General features: G+C 40.1%; 2 non-coding genes across 2 annotated transcripts; one reads left to right on the top strand and one right to left on the bottom strand.

Moving 5' to 3' along the window:
- The first annotated feature begins 17,962 nt into the window (after positions 1 to 17,962).
- On the top strand, positions 17,963 to 18,034 carry TRNAA-CGC. Its single transcript has one exon. It is a non-coding gene; the product is annotated as a tRNA-Ala (tRNA).
- A 309-nt stretch (positions 18,035 to 18,343) lies between these two features.
- TRNAG-GCC lies at positions 18,344 to 18,414 on the bottom strand. The gene has a single exon. It is a non-coding gene; the product is annotated as a tRNA-Gly (tRNA).
- Positions 18,415 to 19,624: the final 1,210 nt, after the last annotated feature.

Below are 19,624 nucleotides of genomic sequence, written 5' to 3'. Positions count from 1 at the left end.
CAGTTTAACCTCTGGCTCTAATTATCAACTTCCCATCTGGAGGCAATGGGTTGGAATTGAACATACACAGGATATTTGCCCTTGGGAGACCTGTTGGCCACAGCACCCATGCAGATTAATTGAGGAATGGTACTGTCAACAGCATTATTTGACAAAATCTTGAGAGTTTGAGGTCAGGGAGAAGATCCCTGTTGTGAACCTGTAGTGCAGTTGAATCAAAAGTGAACACAGTGAAAATGTTGCAGGAGATGAGAAAGGAATGCAAGTCCTGAAACCTGCCCAGGAAGAGATTTGCCTAGATGGCAGGGCTGGGGAGCAACATAACACAGCAAACAATTCATTGCTAAATTTTTGCACAGAACATAAGGAATTTGGTCTCATATATAGTCCAAGGGAGTCTCAGTACTGACCGAAATAGGATCTGAAATTTTTAGGGACATCATTATTATCTCCATAGCCTCGGGGCATATATATATATATCTGTATAGTAAATTGCACTACAGTTTACTCCCACTTAAATTAAATCTATTTAATCTTCATTCTCCAATGGAGAATTTTTAAATTATGCTTCCTGACCATTCCTTTAATGAACAGGTAAAATCTTGTCAGTAAGTTCAATATTTCAACAATTGTCAAGTGCACTCGTAAGCAGAAACTTCTCCTGTTATTATTGCTGGGTCATGGCCAGTAAAATGGAATTTCTTTACCTCACCAAAAAAAGGTAAGTCAAAAATTAATCATCTTGAGTTTCACTCTGGATGTATGTTTCAGCTTCTGGCCTTGCCACTTGTCTGTGACAGACCTGGTTAGAGTTGATGAATGGTCTTAATGGTGAGTAGAAACAATACTCTTGCCCTCTCTCACATTGTTCACTGGCAAACTACTCCAGTATTTTCTGGTACTTTTGTCTGATAGAATTCCAGGATCATGATGGCTCAGATTAGTCAAAATCATTCAGAAAAGTTTTCATTCAAGTCCCAAAACCATCATGATATGGATATCAAAACTATATAACATCACAAATATCAGCCACAGAAGAATCTTTAAATACCTCCTATTGTAGAATTATTTCTTTATAATGCAAATTGAAATTCAAGGCAAGAAGTAAAATTCTTCAAATCAACAAATAAATACAACAATAAAATATAGTGAAAATTCAAGGCAATAAGGAAAAAAAAGGCACTTATCTCAGATTCCTTCAAAATTATCCTACCTATATATCCTGGGGATCTCATGTAAGCTTCTAAGCTCTATGATATGTATATATTCCTGGTAACTGATCTATATAGTCTGTTTAATACAGTTTAGAAATAGTTAATATTTGTTATTTCTATGTATCAGGCACTATTATTCTAAGTGATTTGTATGTATTTACTACTCAATCTCCACTTACCTTTTGTTATTTCTATTTAAAAACTGAGGCACAAAGAAAAAAATAACTTTCTCAAGGTTGCACAGGTAGGAAGTAGCAGAACCAAGATCCAATCCCGGGCAGTCTGATTCCAGCATCGAAGTGCTTAATTACATACAGTAGTTACACACACATTTATCAAATCCTATGATTTTAAATAGAGTTTCCTGACTGGGAGGGGGAAGCAAAAGAGAACTGCTTAAAAAATGCAAGAATCAAATGTTATACTGCTGTGTTCATTTTTAAAAAAATCTTTTACTGTCCTCATGAGTACAAAGAAATGTGTCACCACCCAGATACACACTAAATTGGGTGTTCCAGAAATGGATTTGAATTCAAAATCTTTGATAATTATAGATAAGAGACATGGGAGAACCTAATCTAAACAAAATCATTTGAGCTAAACACAAAGCTCAAATTAATTGTACAACCTAGAAATGCTCTCTGAAAGGCTAAATCTTTGGATTTTCATACTATTTGGAAAAGGAGTAGGTTCTGTTAATAGGACAGACTTCGTGCAACATATGTTAAGAAAAAAAATTGGAAGCACTTAAAAAATACAAGCTTGGAAGCTCAATCTTGTAAAAATGGAAAAAAATTCCTTAAAATATTTTGGAGCTTTTAGGAGAAAGTCAATATTAAAATTAGTATGGAACATAGAGAAAGGGCTTTATGAGTCGAGTGACTGTTGTTTTTCTAAATGTCAGCATGGAAACCCAAACAGAAAGAGGTGAGTTGGGTCCCTGGAAAGACTGACTGGGAAAGCTGAGTGTTAAGTTTGTGACGTGGTTGATGGCAACCAAAAATTGTCAAGTGCATGATGACAAAGTATTTCCTGGAACTAGGGGCTGCTTCAAGACATGTAAACAAGGGTAAAGTTGTAGGGGCATGTGCTTTAAACCAGCATAGGATCTGTATGTGGTGATATTACCAGCAGTTTGAACAATGTCAGACGGCTCTCTGGAATTTGGAAACCATTAACAGATAGTTTGAGCTGTATACTGAATTGACAATCTTTTTATACAGCAGGGAAAATAACCAACTTTAAAACATAACTTATACTCTACTTTTATTTTTGCATCATGGAAAAGAACCAGTTTTAAAATATAAATTGCACTCTGCTTTCATTTAATGTTATGGTCTTGAAAATATAATCCCTATCTATTAACAAAGGAGTAACTTTGTTGTAGCTTTAGTGTCTCGCCCTGAAAATCGTATTACATTCAGTACTTAATTTTAATGAAAGATAATGTTGTCTAAAGGTGTAACCACGTACTCTAAGTCAGGTAGGAAAGCGTGTTCTGTTTTAAGGTTATCAAACCTCTCTGGGCTGTAGTTTTCTTATCTGTAGAAAGGAAGGAGTGGTCTATACTGTCTGTAAGAGTTTATGGAACTTCTTTTTAACCCTCCCTTGTAATCAAACTCAGATGGTGTTGATATTTTCTAGATTGGCTATTAGTTCCAATAGAAGGGGAGCTTAGAGGGGTGTGGGGGTGTGTGTGTGTGTATCAGACACAACCACAATACTAATATATATACTTATAGAAATTATAGTCACAAATGAATACAGTGCTTGAGAAATTTACCACACTGTAAACAAATAAGAAACCCTCTCTTTGAAAACTAGAAAAGGGCTGGGTATAGTGGCTCACTCCTGTAATCTCACCAGTTTGGGAGGAGCACTTGAGCCCAGGAGTTCAAGACCAGCCTGGACAGCATAGTGAAACTTCATCCCTATAAAATAAAAAACTAGAAAAGAAACTTGTCTCAACAACATGCTCTCTCCAAAACATTTTTCTCCCCATAAAAGTAAGAAAAGCACTTTGTAAAATATCTAAAACATCAACCTAAATAGTTGTGACTCTTTCTAAAGCTTTGGCTGTTTCTGGCTCACATCTTACCATTTGTGGGGAAAAAAAATAAGTGTTTTTGTTTAAAAGTGTTCCCCCTCTAATTAAACAGAGGTGGAACTTGAGTCAACAATGGATTTCCGGAAGCTGACAAACTAAAATGTCAGTAAGCTGTCAAAAGACATGCTCTGTCCAAAGCTACTATGAAATTGCATTGATCCTGAATACTTAAGAGGAGAAAAAGACCTTTAGATTAAAAAATAGGCCTTAGAAGGAGCAAAGGAACATGAGGCTAATCATGATTCTTTCCTTTTACAAACCCTTTCTGATCCATCAGCTGGCAAGAGAAGGGTAAGGCTTGCCAGATTTTTAGGGAAGAAGAAAATCTCACACTCTTCTGGCCATGTGGCACTTATATTCTCTCTACAGTACTTCCTAACCCTTTTGTAAAATGAAGAAAATTTGTTTAGAAAAAGGCCACCAGTGCTTAGGAAACAGACGAGTTGTATGGCTTGCAAGATTCTGTCTTCTATCTACATTTATACTTGGGGTTGAGGTAGGAAATTCTTTATGCAGTGATCACAGAGCAACCTCAGCCTCCATAAAACTTTTACTAAACCAGTAGATCTCAAATGTTATGGTGATGGTTACAGAACTTTGTGGGTATACTAAAAACCACTGAATTTTATACTTTAAATGAGTGAATTGCATAGTATGTGAATTCTATCTCAGCAACGTTGTTATAAAAAAAATTTTAGTGTGTTTAGTCAACTAGGATGCTTGTTTAAAATACAGATTCTTGAGTCTCAGGTCAAAGGACAGAATCTGTAGTCACTGGGTACAGGCAACTATATTTTAAACAAATATCTCTGGTGATTCTAATGAGATGATCCACACTTTTAAGGAAATAAAAAAGAGATGATTTATTTTGATATGTCCCCTAAAGCAACTAAAGAAATTCCACAAAAGTGTAGAATAATCAATTTTTAAAGAACCATCCTTCAGAAATCATAATTTGATCTAATTCCCATTTTTTCCATTATGAATGTGAATATTACCAGAATAATAGGAACCATGATGAAAAAAATTTTCACTAGTGCCAGGTCAGGAGTCTTCCCAGATAATAATTAATATGAGCACTTAACAGACTGCAAAGAAATTTTCTGAACATTTTCTTACTGAATCTTCACAAAGACCTCGTAGAGTTGTAAGAGCTATAAAAACCACCCATCTTCTGCAGATGGGAAGATGGATTCACCAAGGTTAACTGTTTTGCCTCAAAACACCCAAGTGATAATTGAACAATTGGTTTGGAAACCAGTTCTTCTGACACATAGTTCAGCACTCTTCACTATAAAAATCTGCCTTTAAAAATGCTTTTTCAGCATGTACCAGCATGGCCTGCCCCTAACCTTTAGAAGCTATTGTTTGAGCACATTTGTAAAGTTCTATTGTTAATGGTGGTAACAAATTGCACATCTTTTTTTTCTATCTGCAACACAAAAAGAAAAGGCACAATTTGACACATTTACCCCAAATTCTCTATGACACGCTTGTGTAAAAACCTGGATTCTTTGTATGTCAGTAGGGAGGAGCATATGTGAGTGTGTGTGTATATATATTGAGAGAGAGAGACATATTGTATCTCTATGTGTATGTGAACTGTTAAATAAAACTAACATTTACTGGATAACTACTGTGCTGTAAATCTGCTTTCCTCCTGTCACCAACCTCTTCCTCAATTTCTTGAAGATATATGCATCTGGCTCACTCCCTGCTCCACTCAGATCTCTCCATTCTCGTGAGGTGAATTAAATGTCCTTCTGAATGCTGCAGGCCTCTCAATTCCTTGATCTCATCTTTATTAACCTTCACCTCCATCCCACTTTAGGTATCCACTCTGGACCACATCATCAGCCTGAGCTTCCCCATCTTTGAAATATTTATTCTAAATATCCCACTGGCCACAGTTCTCTAATATGACCTCAAGGAATTCTCCAAGCATCTGGCCAACCCATTTTTCTCTATACTTCTTTCAAGAAACTCTTAGATTCTGTGTTCTTCTCTTAAGCCATACTCTTGTCAATTCCCAAACTTCCTGGCACCATTGTCCTTTTTCCACAGACACCTAAAAGAATCTCTGCCCAGGCAACCTGGTGATCTTCTCCTTCCTCTGTGTCTACTTCCAGTCCTCCCTAGAGCCTCATGGAGGCTCAATGCTGCCTGGAAACCCTTCCAGTCTTTACAGTTTGTCCACTTTCTTCAGGTCTTTCAACACAATAAGCTGACCTTAAGGCCAGTAAGCTTTTTTTTCTTTTTTTTTAAATGGAGTCTCGCTCTGTTGCCCAGGCTGCACTGCAGTGGCACAATCTCAGCTTCCTGCAACCTCCGCCTCCTGGGTTTAAGCAATTCTCTTACCTCAGCCTCCCGAGTAGCTGGGACTACACATATGCACCACCACATTTGACTAACTTTTGTATTTTTAGTAGGGATGGGGTTTCACAATGTTGGCCAGGCTGGTCTCAAACTCCTGACCTCAGGTGATCCACCCGTCTGGGCTTCCCAAAATGTTGGGATTAAAGGCGTGAGCCACTGTGCCCAGCCGTAAGCCTTTCGTTTTTTCAGGGAAAGTCTTCAATTTACTATTTCTAAATCTATAAAATTAACTGTATACCAGAACCCATCTGCTCCTGCTTTTCTTTTTCTACGTTGAGATAGGTGTGTCTCCTTTCTGCTTAAGGGAGACAAAGTACTTTTCACATATCTTTATTGTCTTCCTCTCTCTGAGTCCTTCATATTTTCTTTTAAGCATACTGAATCCTCTTCTGTCTTAAAATAAAAAGAAAACAAACAAAAAAAACCTTTCTTGCCTCAAGCTTTCCAGAATCTGTTATCCTTTTATTTAGTTGCTCAAGTTCGCAGCTTAGGAGTCATTATTTATTCCTCCCTCTTTTTTATCCTTTATATGCAACTGTTAAACAAGTTCTATCAAATCCATCACCTCAATATCTCTTTATTCATGCATTTTTCTCTATTTTCTAATGCAAAGACTCTAAAACTGTGCTGTCCAATAAAAATATAATGTGAGGGCCAGGCACAGTGGCTCATGCCTGTAATCCCAGCACTTTGGGAGGCCGAGGTGGGTGGATCACTTGAGGTCAGGAGTTCGAGACCAGCCTGGCCAACATGGTGAAAATATAAACATTTTCTGTACTGAAGATATAAAAAATATATATTTCCATCTGTACTGAAAATATAAAAATTATCTGGGCACGGTGGTGTGTGCCTGTAGTCCCAGCTGCTTGGGAGGCTGAAGCAGGAAAATCACTTGAACCCAGAAGGCAGAGGTTGCAGTAAGCTGAGATCATGGCACTGCACTCCAGCCTGGATGATGGAGCAAGACTCTTTCTCAAAAAAATAAAAATTATATACATATATATATGTATATATAGTGAATCACATATGTAAATCATTTTCTTTTTTAATGGAAAATACCAGAAATACATTTATGTAAAATCTTTTAATTTTTTAGGAGCCACAAAAAGTAAAAAGAAACACTAAGATTAATTTTAACAGTATATTTTATTTCATCCAATATGTCAAAAATATTGTCATTTTACATGCTACAATATGGATGAAACTTGAGTGCATTATGCCAGATGAAATAAGCTAGTCATGAAAAGACAAATACTGTTGATTCCACTTACATGAGGCACCTAGGGTAGTCAAATGCATAGAGACAGGAAGTAGAATGGTAGTTTCAGGGGCTGAAGGAAGGGGAAAATGGGAAATTATTGTTCAATGGGTATAGATTTTCAGTTTTACAAGATGAAAAGGGTTCTGAGTTCTGGAAATGGATGGTGGTGATGGTTGTACAACAATACGAATGTGCTTAATATCACTGAACTGCACACTTAAAAATGTTTAAGATGATAAATTTTATGTTATATATATTTTACCACAATAAAAATATTTTAAAAATATTGTCATTTAAGGCCAGGCATGGTGGCACATGCCTGTAATCCCAGCACTGCAAGAGGCTGAGGTGGGCAGATCACCTGAGGTCAGGAGTTTGAGACTAGCCTGGCCAACATAGTGAAACTCCGTCTCTACTAAAAATAGAAAAATGAGCTGAACATGGTGGTGCATGCCTGTAATCCCAACTACTCGGGAGGCTGAGGCAGGAGAATTGCTTGAACCGAGACAGAGCCATTGTACCCCAAACTGGGTGACAGAACAAGACTCTCTCTCAAAAAATATATATATATATATTTATTGTATGTATATGTGTATGTATATATAATATATACATTTAAAATGACTATAAAATGACTAGTCATTTTAACATCATAAAATATATATATTTTTAATATGTATATATTTTATATACATGTATATATTTTACATATATACATGTGTATTTTATATATAAACTATGTATATTTATATTTTAACATATAATTTTATATAACATAATATATATATTTTAACATACATAGTCATTTTAACATGTCTAAAAAATATTAGTGAGATATTTTACATCTTCAGTTTGAATTAGCCACATTGTAATAGATATTTGTTGCTAGTGGACACCATATTGGACATCATCATCTCTTACCCATATCCATCATAACTTTATGGGATGCCAGGAGGAAGCTTCCAGTGGTCTCCTTGCTTCCTGTTGGGGCCCCCCCTTAGACGTTCTACAACATAGACCCTTATAAGGGCGCCCCTTATATATTCTACATACTACAGCCAGAATGATTTTGCTAAAAATAAAATTTCATGTTGTTTTGCTCTATAGAGCTTAGCATGTTTCTCACAGTTCTGTGAGCTCTTATGATATTTACAAGGATCTGCATAAACTGAACCTTGTCTACCTTCCAGCTTCATCTCTTCCTTTTCATAGTCCACAACATAGCACATGCACACACAAAAAATAAATTTATTTTTGCTTTTTAAAGCCATTATGATCTTCTTGTCTTCTGGGTCATTGCATATTCTGTTGCTTCTATTTAGAATGCTCCTCTTCATCCCTCTTATCCCTGTTCATCCTCAATAGGCTAACTGCTGCTCATACTTCAGCTCTCCCCAGAAAACTTCTCTGATCCCCTAGGTCTGGATTAAGTGTTCTTTCTGTGTGCTCACATGGAACTCTTAACTCCTTTTACCATATTCTCTATCAACACTTTTTTTTTTTAGAGATGAGATCTCACTATGTTGGCCAGGCTGGTCTCGAACTCCTGGCCTCAGGCAGTCTTCCTGTTTCAGCCTCCCAAAATGTTGGGACTACAGGCATGAGCTACCATGCTAGGCCTTGTCACACCCTTGATACTTTCTTTATATTTGGTTGCCTCCTCCCTTGACTCTAAGTATAGTGAGAGTAGGGACAGCTCTAACTTTGTAACTTTTTAATCCCCAGCCCCAAGCATAATGCCTAGCACACGGTAGGTTTTCAATAGATGTTCACTGAGTAAATGAATAAATATCTTATTTTTCAGGACCAGAAAAGAAGAAAGGGAACCCTTCTGATTTACAAATTTTCTTTGATTTAAAAGTGTTTGTGTCTCTTGTTATTTCTGGATTTCTTGGATCTCATAAATTTCCAAATAAATTTCCTTAAAAAAAAAAATAGCTTAAGGTAGGTTTGAAATGGTAAAGAGCAAAAAATAGACAAGATAAACAAAGACAAGAAACCTTGCCAAAGAGAATGACTGAATTGCACAGCATATATTAGAAGAATTAACATTCAATTTTGTAGCAAAATAACTTATTAAAGGTAACTATGAGCTCCATGTAACTCAATCTAATAGGCATTTTAAATCTTGGGTATCTAACCTGACTTCTCAGGTGCCAGACTTTTCCCGTTGAGATCCCTGAAACTTTGTTCTTCTGCTTTTTCTTTTTTCTCATTGGCTGTACCTATTCACTCTTCTTTCTCAGCCTTTAAAGGTGAGAGTTACTCAAAGCCAGAGAGCCCTCAACTAATGTGATAACCCTGACAACACTGCTTCTCATAAAAATCTGTCTGTTTGAGTCACAAGGGCAGCATATGTCTATATGTTTATTTTTGTCCCAGAGGGAATTTTTCTTTTTAATAATTAGAATTTAGGTTCTGTTGCGGGAAATTGAGATCCCAAATCAAGTGACTTAAAAATGAAGAAAGTTTATTTCTCTCTCATAAAAGTCCAGATGCAGACAGCTCAATGCTGGCATGATGGCTCCACAGCTGTCTGCCACTCAAGTTGCCACCACCTGCCCCGATGTGGCCTTCCTTTTAAGTTTCAACCCTCACTTTCCAGCTAGATTGAACCACTAGACTAAGTTCTGGCTAATGGGACCTGAGGGGAAATAAGATTCACAACTTACGGGATGTGTTCCTAAGGAAGGAGATGTGGGCTAGGCTCAATGGTTCACACCTGGGTTATAATCTCAGCACTTTGGGAGGCAAAGACGGGTGGATCACTTGAACCCAGAGGTTCGAGACCAGCCTGGGCAACATGGCAAAACCCTGTCTCTACAAAGAATACAAAAATGTGGCCGCCGTGGTGGCTTACGCCTGTAATCCCAGCACTTTGGGAGGCCGAGCCAGGCAGATCACTTGAGGTCAGTAGTTGGAGACCGGCCTGGACAACATGGTGAAACCCCGTCTCTACCGAAAAAATACAAAAATTAGCCGGGCGTGGTGGCGCATGCTTGTAATCCCAGCTATTCGGGAGGCTGAGGCAGGAGAATCGCTTGAACCCAGGAGGCAGAGGTTTCATTGAGCCGAGATAGCGCCACTGCACTGTAGCCTGGGCGACAGAGCGAGATCGTGTCTCAAAAAAAAAAAAAAAGTCAGGCTTGGTGGCCCATGCTTGTAGTTCCAGCTACTCGGGTGGATGAGGGGATGAGGTGGGAAAATCACTTGAGCCTGGAAGGTCGAGGTTGCAATGAGCGGAGATCACACCACTGTACTCCAGCCTGGGTGACAAAGCAAGACTCCGTCTCAAAACAAAACGATACAAAAAATGTCTTTTTTTTTTTTTTTTTTTTTTTAATTCTTTGGAGCAAATGTGTTACTACAATAAAAGGTAGAACAGATATTGGAGAGAAGTAGCAGTCTTTAACCTTTAACACAGTCTTAGCATTTCTTCAGACTTGACACTAATGATGCAGCCTTGGGGTACAAATGTAAAGGTGAGATAACCTTGATTTGATTTCTGCTTTGAACGTCTCTACCTGTGTGAACTTGGGCAAGTTACAATGTTTTCGAGTGCTTGTTTCCCCCTTTAATACTCTATGCAAAGCTCCACACTACAGAGTTTGTCATATTGTACTGCAGTTTACCTTTGTGTTCGCCGCTGCTTGGTTCATCACCCTACACACAGCAATCTCTTTTAACAGTTAGGGGATTTTAGTTAGTACTTGCTCCCCCATATCTATAACAGCTTTCTCCTTTCCGTATACACTCAAAAGAAACCATTGTCTTTCATCCTTTTTCCTTGTCACATCAGTTACACCAGCGGTCCCAAACCTTTCAGCACCAGGGATTGGTTTCGTGGAAGACAGTGTTTCCACGGGCGGGGGCGGGAAGGGACTAGGGGAGCGAAGGGGGTGGAGACGCGGGCAGGGGCAGGGGCTGGTATGGTTTCGGGATGAGACTGTTCCACCTCAGATTATCAGGCATTAGATTCTCATAAGGAGCCGGCAACCTAGATCCTAGATCCTTAGCATGGGCGGTTGACAATAAGACACCTTTTAGAGAATCTGTTAGAGAGTCTAATGCTACCGCTGATCTAACAGGAGGCGGGGCTCAGGCAGTAATGCTGGCTTGCCCGCCTCTCACCTCCTGTTGTGCAGCCGGATTCCTGCGGCCTGGCGGTCAGAGACCCCTGAGTTACACGGTCTGTATAAGTAACCTCTCAGTCACATCAATCCCATCCCACTGTTAACACATTCCATTCCATATCCCCTCTTTTTTACTTGTTATCATTTACGTATCATAAAATGTCCCCCCACTCCCGCACTTTTTTTTTTTTTTTCTTTTTTTTAAGACCGAGTCTCTTTCCGTCGCCCAGGCTGGAGTGCAATGGCGCGATCTTGGCTCACTGCAAGCTCCGCCTCCCGGGTTTAGGCGATTCTCCTGCCTCAGCCTGTCAGTAGCTAGAATTACAGGCGTGCGTCACCACGCTAATTTTTGTATTTTTAGTAGAAACGGGGTGATATACCCATTTTAACTGTACGATTAAGTGATAGTAAGTTTACTGAGTTGTACAAACATCACCATAATCCAGTTTTAGAATATCGTTATCACCACAGTAGAATTCCTTTTGCCCATTTGCCCTTAAACACTCTTTTAATCAATCTCCCACATGAAATTGTGAGCCAGCATGATTATTGAGAACCCAGTGAATATTTAGTGCCATGAGAAATTCACAGAATAAAATACAGTAGCTAATGTTAGTGGAGTATAGCTAGTTGATAAAATGAGACCTCAGTCAGAGATCACCATAAGAAAATACATATCCTGTTCTTGGCTTTTGTGAATAGACTAGTACCATTAGACTCCAGAAACTCCTATAGTTGAGCAAATCAGCTAAATCTGGAAAAATCTTTACGACATCTTTTTTTTTTTTTTTTTTTTTGAGATAAGATCTCATTCTTCACTCAGGTTGAAGTGCAGTGGTGCTATCTTGGCTCACTGCAGCCTTGACCTCCCAGGCTTAGTGAATTCTCCTACCTCAGCCTCCCAAGTATCTGGGACTACACGTGCATGCCATCACTCCTGTGTGATTTTTGTATTTTTTGTAGAGATGGGGCTTTGCCTCTTAATCTTGTTACAATGGCAACTAAGTGCCCAACATATGAACTTTTGGGGGACATACTCAAACTATAGCAAATATGTACCTCCTTCTGTTTCCATCCATTTGTAAACAGCATCTAAATTACAGAATTTGCATCTTTCCAAGTAGACTCTAACTTACTACTCAATAAATACTTCTAATTCTAAATGCAAATTATGATTACTATAATTTTTCACGTTGGGGTACTTTCTGAAAAGAGTAATGTTTATTAACTTTCTCTGAATTAAATGTAACCAGTAGCTTTTCGGCCCTCGGGTTGGTATTAATGATAATTATCTGTGGTGATGAAGAATCATTAATAGTTATAGCCCTGAGGAGCAAAATAATGTATTTCTAAAAGCTACTTGTTCCTGTAGGTAATGAGTAAAGCAATCCAGTCCTTTTTCATCCAGCAAGCCACAAGTACTAGAATAATTCCCTGATACCAGGTGTAGATGACTCTCCTCCCCACCCGTGTCCTTGTCTCTTCTTGAGCCCCCACCCCCCCCTTTTTTTTTTGAGATAGAGTCTTACTCTGTCACCTAGGCTGGAGTGCAGTGGTACGATCTTGGCTTACTGCAACCTCTGCATCCTGCGTTCAAGTGATTCTCCTGCCTCGGCCTCCCAAGTAGCTGGGACTACAGGCACCCAGTATCATACCAGGGTTTTTGTTTGTTTGTTTGTATCTTTAGTAGAGACAGGGTTTCGTTATATTGGCCAGGCTGTTCTTGAACTCCTGACCTCAGGTGATCAGCCCACCTTGGTCTCTCAAAGTCCTGGGATTACAGGCATGAGCCACCGTGCCCAGCCTGTTCTTGAGCCTTTTTAATGGCCAGCAAATCATCAGGGACAACCTACTTGAGAAACTCATTCACGTAATATGATTATGGGGTGGGGGAGACAGAATGCATGAAGTTAAGAAATACTTGTTTTTAGCACTTGAACACCTGCCTCCACCAGTTTCATTTTATGTGAAAAAAAAAATAGAGAGGAGAAGTTGGAGTAAGCTTCTTTCACCCTCTAGCAGTGCAAATTCCTGACTGCAAGGAGCTCGGGGCAGAAGTCTTCCACTTTCAGAATTATGGCAGCCTAGAGTGCTCATGTATTCCGTGAAGAATTTGAGAAAGTATGTGCTCAAATGCAGTGGTTCTGTACCTTGTCTGCATATTAGAATCACCTGGGTAGCCTTTCAAAACAGCTACCAATTAAGTAAGTATATTTGCCGGTGGGATCTAGGCATCAGTATTTTTTTAAAGCTTGCCAGGTACCTCCAATGTGCAGCCAAAGCTGAGAACCTCTGGCTTAATAGTAGGTTTCTCATGTGGACATGCTAACTGTTCTCAAGCAGTGGCTCTCAGCCTTAGCTAAACATTGGAATCACCTGAGAGTTTAAAAAGCTGTTGATGTGGGGGAAATGGGGAAATGTTGGTCAAAGGGTACAAACTTTCAGTTATAAGATGAACAAGTTCTGGGACCTAATGTATAGCATGGGTGGTGATGGATGTGTTAACTTGATTATGGTAATCATTACACAGTGAACACATATACCAAATCATCATGTTGAACACCTGAATACATTAAATATTTGTCAATTATATAGATAGATAGATAGATAGATAGATAGATAGATAGATAGATGCTGATGCCTGGACTCACCCCTAGAGATCCGGATCTAATTGGTCTTAGTTTAGGCTCAAGCAAGCATCAGCATTTTTCAAAGCCTTCCTCATTGCATCTAATGTACAGTCAGAGTAAACACCAGTACCTGGACTGGGAATAAACATTTTGGCTCGTACCCAGCTCTGAGAGAAGGATGCTCAACACCTCCTGGACAAAAAGTGGCAGGAGCTGAAGCAAGAAATGTGAAAACAGTGCCAGAGGTAGAAGTCACCTGCTTCAAAAGGGGTTTAAGGTCAATCCTTGTGTATTAGTTAGTGTTTTCCAGAAGGACAGAACAAACTGGATATATATATATATCCTATTATTTATAATATATAGTATATATTATATCCTATATATATCCTATTATATATATATCCTACTTATAGGGAGTTTATTAAGGAGTATTGACTCACACCAATCACAAGGCAAAGTCCTACAATAGGCTGTGTGCAAGCTGAGGAAGAAAGAAGCCAGCAGTGGTTCAGTCCAAGTCCAAAAGCCTCAAAAGCAGGGAAGCCGACAGTGCAGCCTTCAGTCTGTGACTGAAGACCCGACAGCCACCAGCAAACCACTGATGTAAGTCCAAGAGTCCAAAGGCGGAAGAACTTGGAGTCTGAAGTCCAATCCAGCATGGGAGAAAGATGAAAGCCAGAAAACTCAGCAAGTCAGCTTATCCCACCTTCTTCTACCTGCTTTGTTCTAGTTGCACTGGCAAGCGATTGGAAGGTGCCCACCCACATTGAGAGTGGGTCTCCCTCTCCCAGTCCACTGACTCAAATGTTAATCTCCTCTGACAACACCCTCACAGACACACCCAGAAACAATGCTTTACCGGCTATCTAGGCATCCTTCAATCCAATCAAGTTGACACACCTTGTGAATGATACGTGTGTGACACAGACTGAGAATAGGGAAATCTGTCTCTAACCAAGAGAGATGTGGGGAGCATAGATGATAGAACTGCATTTTAAATATTCCATAATTTTCGACATTTGGTGTGTTAGGCCATTCTTGCATTGCTGTAAAGAAATACCTGAGAGACTGTATTTTTTGTTGTTGTTTTATTTTAATTTAATTTTATTTTATTTTTGAGATAGAGTCTTGCTCTGTCACCCAGGCTGGAGTGCAGTAGCGCCAGTCCCCGCTCACTGCAACCTCCGCCTCCTGGGCTCAAGTGATTCTCTTGCCTCAGCCTCCCCAGTAGCTGGGATTACGGGCGCGCACCAACATACACTGCTAATTTTTGTATTTTTAGTGGACATAGGGCTTCACCATGTTGGCCAGGTTGGCCTCGAACTCCTGGCCTCAGGTGAGCCACCCTCCTCAGTCTCCCAAAGTGCTGGGATTACAGGCATGAGCCACCTCACCTGGCCAGAGACAGTAATTTTTAAAGAAAAGAGGTTTGATTGGCTCACGGTTATGCAGGCTGTACAGGAAGTATGATGCTGGCATCTGCTCAGCTTCTGGGGTTGGGCCTCAGGAAACCAACGTTCATGGTGAAAGGCAAAGCAGGAGCAGGCACTTCACATGGTCAGAGCAGCAATAAGGGGCGGGGGGAAGGTGCCACACACTTTTAAACAGATCTCACGAGAAATCATTCACTATCACGCAAAGACAGTACCAAGAGGATGCTACTAAACCATTCATGAGAAAGCACCCTGTGACCCAGTCACCTCCCACAAGGCCCCATTCCAACACTGAGGATTACAATTGGACATGAGATTTGGGTGAGGACACAGATCCAAACCATATCATTTGGTCATCCTCTTTACATATTTGAGCAGAACTGGATCCAACAAGCTTTCCTGAAAAGGCCCCCAATCCAAAAGTGTACCCCCTGCTTCACCTCTCCCATCAGCCATAGTGACTGACAAAACCCACTAAGTGAGAGCCGTTTTGGTTAAGGTAGGCCAGTAAAGCAATTTCACATTCTCTGTCGGCTTTAGAGCTCTAAATCAACTTTACGTCCCCTGTTGGTTTTAGAGATCAGCCTCATTTGCTTTATCAGATGCACCTACATAGCCTGAACTCTTGAAATTTGAGGAGTGAACATTTAAAAGGGATCTTCTTTTTATTATTATTATTATACTTTAAGTACTAGGGTACATGTGCACAACGTGCAGGTTGTTACATATGTATACATGTGCCATGTTGCTGTGCTGCACCCATTAACTCGTCATTTACAGTAGGTATATCTCCCAATGCTATCCCTCCCCCCTCCCCCATCCCACGACAGGCCCCAGTGTGTGATGTTCCCCTTCCTGTGTCCAAGTGTTCAATTGTTCAATTCCCACCTACGAGTGAGAACATGCGGTGTTTGGTTTTCTGTTCTTGAGATAGTTTGCTGAGAATGATGGTTTCCAGCTTCATCCATGTCCCTACAAAGGACATGAACTCATCCTAAAAGGGATCTTCTGTGGGCTCTGAAATTTCCGAATTGCCTGAGAAAAAAAGTTCCAAAAATGGAAGGCCTCAGGTGATGGAGAAATAACCATAACATGAGGAACAGGATCCCCCAAAAGATGGCAAAGTTGAAGTCGCCAGAGGCCAAACATACTTCCCTCATAGTGAACTGAACAGTATAGTTTAAATTTGCATTGGGTGGAGAAATGGCTGTGTCCGCATTTCCTGATTCAGAATCAATTGAAGATGCTCATGTTCTAGTGCCTGAGGGTGGAATGCAGAGGGTGATTTGGAAATGTTCAGGCTTGGTAGAGCAGAGCTCTTCAATGACTGTCCTCTTGGACATTCTGTATTACATTTGAATTAGATCAGCCTGTGTCCTGTTCTAGTTTAAACCAAAATGTAATTATGAGCCATTATTTGTTTAAATGACTGTAAGCAAACACAATGGTTTATTTATTTTTAATTCAGAAATTGATTGTGAAACTTGTGGTTTGCTCAGGAGTGATTTTGAAACCTCTGTTTTCTGCTCTGGCTCTCGGCTTGCTGACCAAGTGGTCATTTATTGGGAGTGCTCTGCAACTCAAGGAAGTGGAAATTCTAGGCCCTCACGGTGCTACCTGTTGGGGCCAGCCTTACAGGTCAGCTGGAAGTGACGGTGACCCAGCTACCTCGACACCAGGTCTCTCCCGTGCTCCCATCGGAGTGTCTGAGGCTTCCACCACTCAGTTTTCACCAGGCTGGGGTAGCATCAGCTTAAACTGCACCTGAAAATGTCAAACACCCCTCATCTCTCTATACGGCAAGTCAGCACATGGATTTACCTAGCATTCAGCCAATTGGAGAGGCAATATCAGAGGGAACAGGACTCAGGATAGGTCTTTTAACTTGAAGCTTGGGTACCATTAGTGGTTAGAGAGGGTTCAGAGGACATTAAAGGAGATGTTCAATGGCTTACACTACGACCACCACTTACCAATCCGTTAAGACTGGCCCAGGGTGTGAATATCAAAAGGAGAAAATAAAAATCTACCTGGAGCAAGTCCCCTGCCCCAGTCTTATCATCGTTTATATATGATTAAGCTACAGGGAAGGTGGTGGTATTCATATTCTTTCTTTCAGTTTGAGCCTCATGAAAATGAAGAGCAAGTCGCAAATCATTTTAATCTGCAAGGGGTCATCTGGTTGTAAGGTATGGGGATTTGGCGTGAACACGTGGTTTTCCTGAGACGTGCATTTATTTTCGGGGTGAGCAGTGTTCAGGTAAATCCATAATGTTTTCGTGTTTGAAAAGAAGGTCTCCACCTTTCTGTTCCATGAACCAGTCTCCACGGGCACCAGAGGCGACGCTCGCGGTACGGCCCGAGCGCTGGGCCCGGACTCGAGGTCTGAACCGGGGTTCCACCCGGCAGCAAAGCCCGAGGCCGGGCACCTCACGACCTCCTGGATCTGCAGCGCCTGCGCAATAAGCCTGGGGAGGTGCCAGCTCCGGCAGGCATTGGGCACCCGGGAGTCCCGCCGCTCTGGCCGCGCAGGGCACCATATCCTTCCCGGATCCCAGGCTCCCGATGCCCAGCAGAAGTGCCATGGAGTGAGGCCTCATTCTTCCAGTTGAGCGTTTAGTTGCCAACTCGTTGCGCGAGGTCTGAATGCACAGTGGAAACAACTTAGGGTGCGTATGGGAAAAGAAGAAACATATTTCAGAAGCACTCACCAATATAAACTTTTACAAATAAAGATCGTCATACAATAATTTAACTAGAGCTAACAGACTGAATGAGTATGGACATCAGAAGCGTGGCTTTTGGCTGGGGGATGTAGCTCAGTGGTAGAGCGCGCGCTTCGCATGTGTGAGGTCCCGGGTTCAATCCCCGGCATCTCCAAAACAGCCCATGTTCAGTTTTTTTCCTCTTCCTCCTTTCATGTTGGTATTTTAGAATATTTACCCCGTTACCTGTAAAAACATTTTGCTCGCATCTAGGTCCCCAAAAACAGTATAAAAAGAGGGCAGAAAAAAATCAGCGAAGCTCAAGGAAACCACCTTTTTGACTGCTCGAAGTAAAAATGAAATAGAGAATTAGCTTTCATTAATATTTCTTTATTTGCATGAGTCCAGCGTTTAAAGGACGTTATTGAACTTTTAGGCACCCGTGATACCCACAGAAAAAAACTACGGGTCAGAAAGAAAACCTTGCATTGGCCGGGAATCGAACCCGGGCCTCCCGCGTGGCAGGCGAGAATTCTACCACTGAACCACCAATGCTTATGTCCAAGTAGTGTTTCTTTTGCTTACTAGAAGACATTTACACCCTGGTAATAATTTTACCCTAGTAATGATCGTGTATTTCTGCATTCAAAACAGAAAACAGTCAAACTTTTAACAACCTAATTATCATAAAACGTTAGAAAAACATTAACATTTACAAAAATTTTAATTATACTAACTTCTTTAGAACTTTATGAGATTCTTTCTTCTGAAACTCTTTGGTGAAGGAGGCAAATGAAGATTTTGTTATATATGCACAGGATTACACAATCACCTAATCTATCTTCAGACATTTAGATAATTTATAACAACTCTCCCTCCAGCCCTCTGCCATTGTTTTCTTTTATTATTTTACCTATTCAGACAAATATATAATGGAAGTTTGTTAGAAATTGGGAATAGAGGCAAAGAAACAGGGAACAGAAATTGGAACACTGACCCAAACTTCTAATTTGGAAATTGGTAAACTGGAACTATGCGATTTGCATAGGGAACTTGAAATATTGATTATTCTAGCCAAGTGACCTGAATTCTCTAAGCTGCCCCTTCCTTCATTTAAGACCCCTTTTAACTCTAATAGTATGAGTCTGATCCTTTACCCTTAGTTTCCAAGGAAAGTGAAATTGTGAATGACACAACAAAAGATATAGGAGGGGAAAAATAAAGTGAAGGAAAAGAATTTATGGAAATGATTCTAAATACAAGATAAAAGGCTGTGGATATAGGCAACATTGGCTTTTTATCTCTGGGAGGGAAATTCCTAACAATTTCCAGAATCTTTGGTCAAGAAGAATTTGGGGAAAAGTTATGAGAAAATAACAGCTAACACATAGCAGTAACTGTGTGCCAGGCTTCGTAAGTACACTACACATGGAATTCAACCCCGTGAAGTAGGAAGCTGAGGCTCGTAGAGGCAAGACTGGAACATACAGTGTTATGTTCAGTGTTGGAGTGCTTAGCACTACCAATTCAGCCTACAACAGAATAGCTCACTGTGTATTGAAACGCAAATGCTGCATGTAGTTTAGGACATTATATATTAAGAATAATAGATTGGTGTTAGAGAAAGATCATAAAAGTCTACTGAAATAAGGTAATGACTTCTCCATTAAGATTTATCTTTAAGGACTTCTTAGTGTGTGGGTAAAGAGCAAAATCTGAAGACGAATACAGAATTATAAAGACATAAAAGATATGAAGGGATTAG

The sequence above is a fragment of the Trachypithecus francoisi genome, unplaced genomic scaffold (genome assembly GCF_009764315.1).
Source record: "Trachypithecus francoisi isolate TF-2019V2 unplaced genomic scaffold, Tfra_2.0 Lachesis_group13, whole genome shotgun sequence".
NCBI classification, from domain to species: Eukaryota; Metazoa; Chordata; class Mammalia; order Primates; family Cercopithecidae; genus Trachypithecus; species Trachypithecus francoisi.
This window is presented reverse-complemented; position numbering and strand designations above follow the sequence as displayed.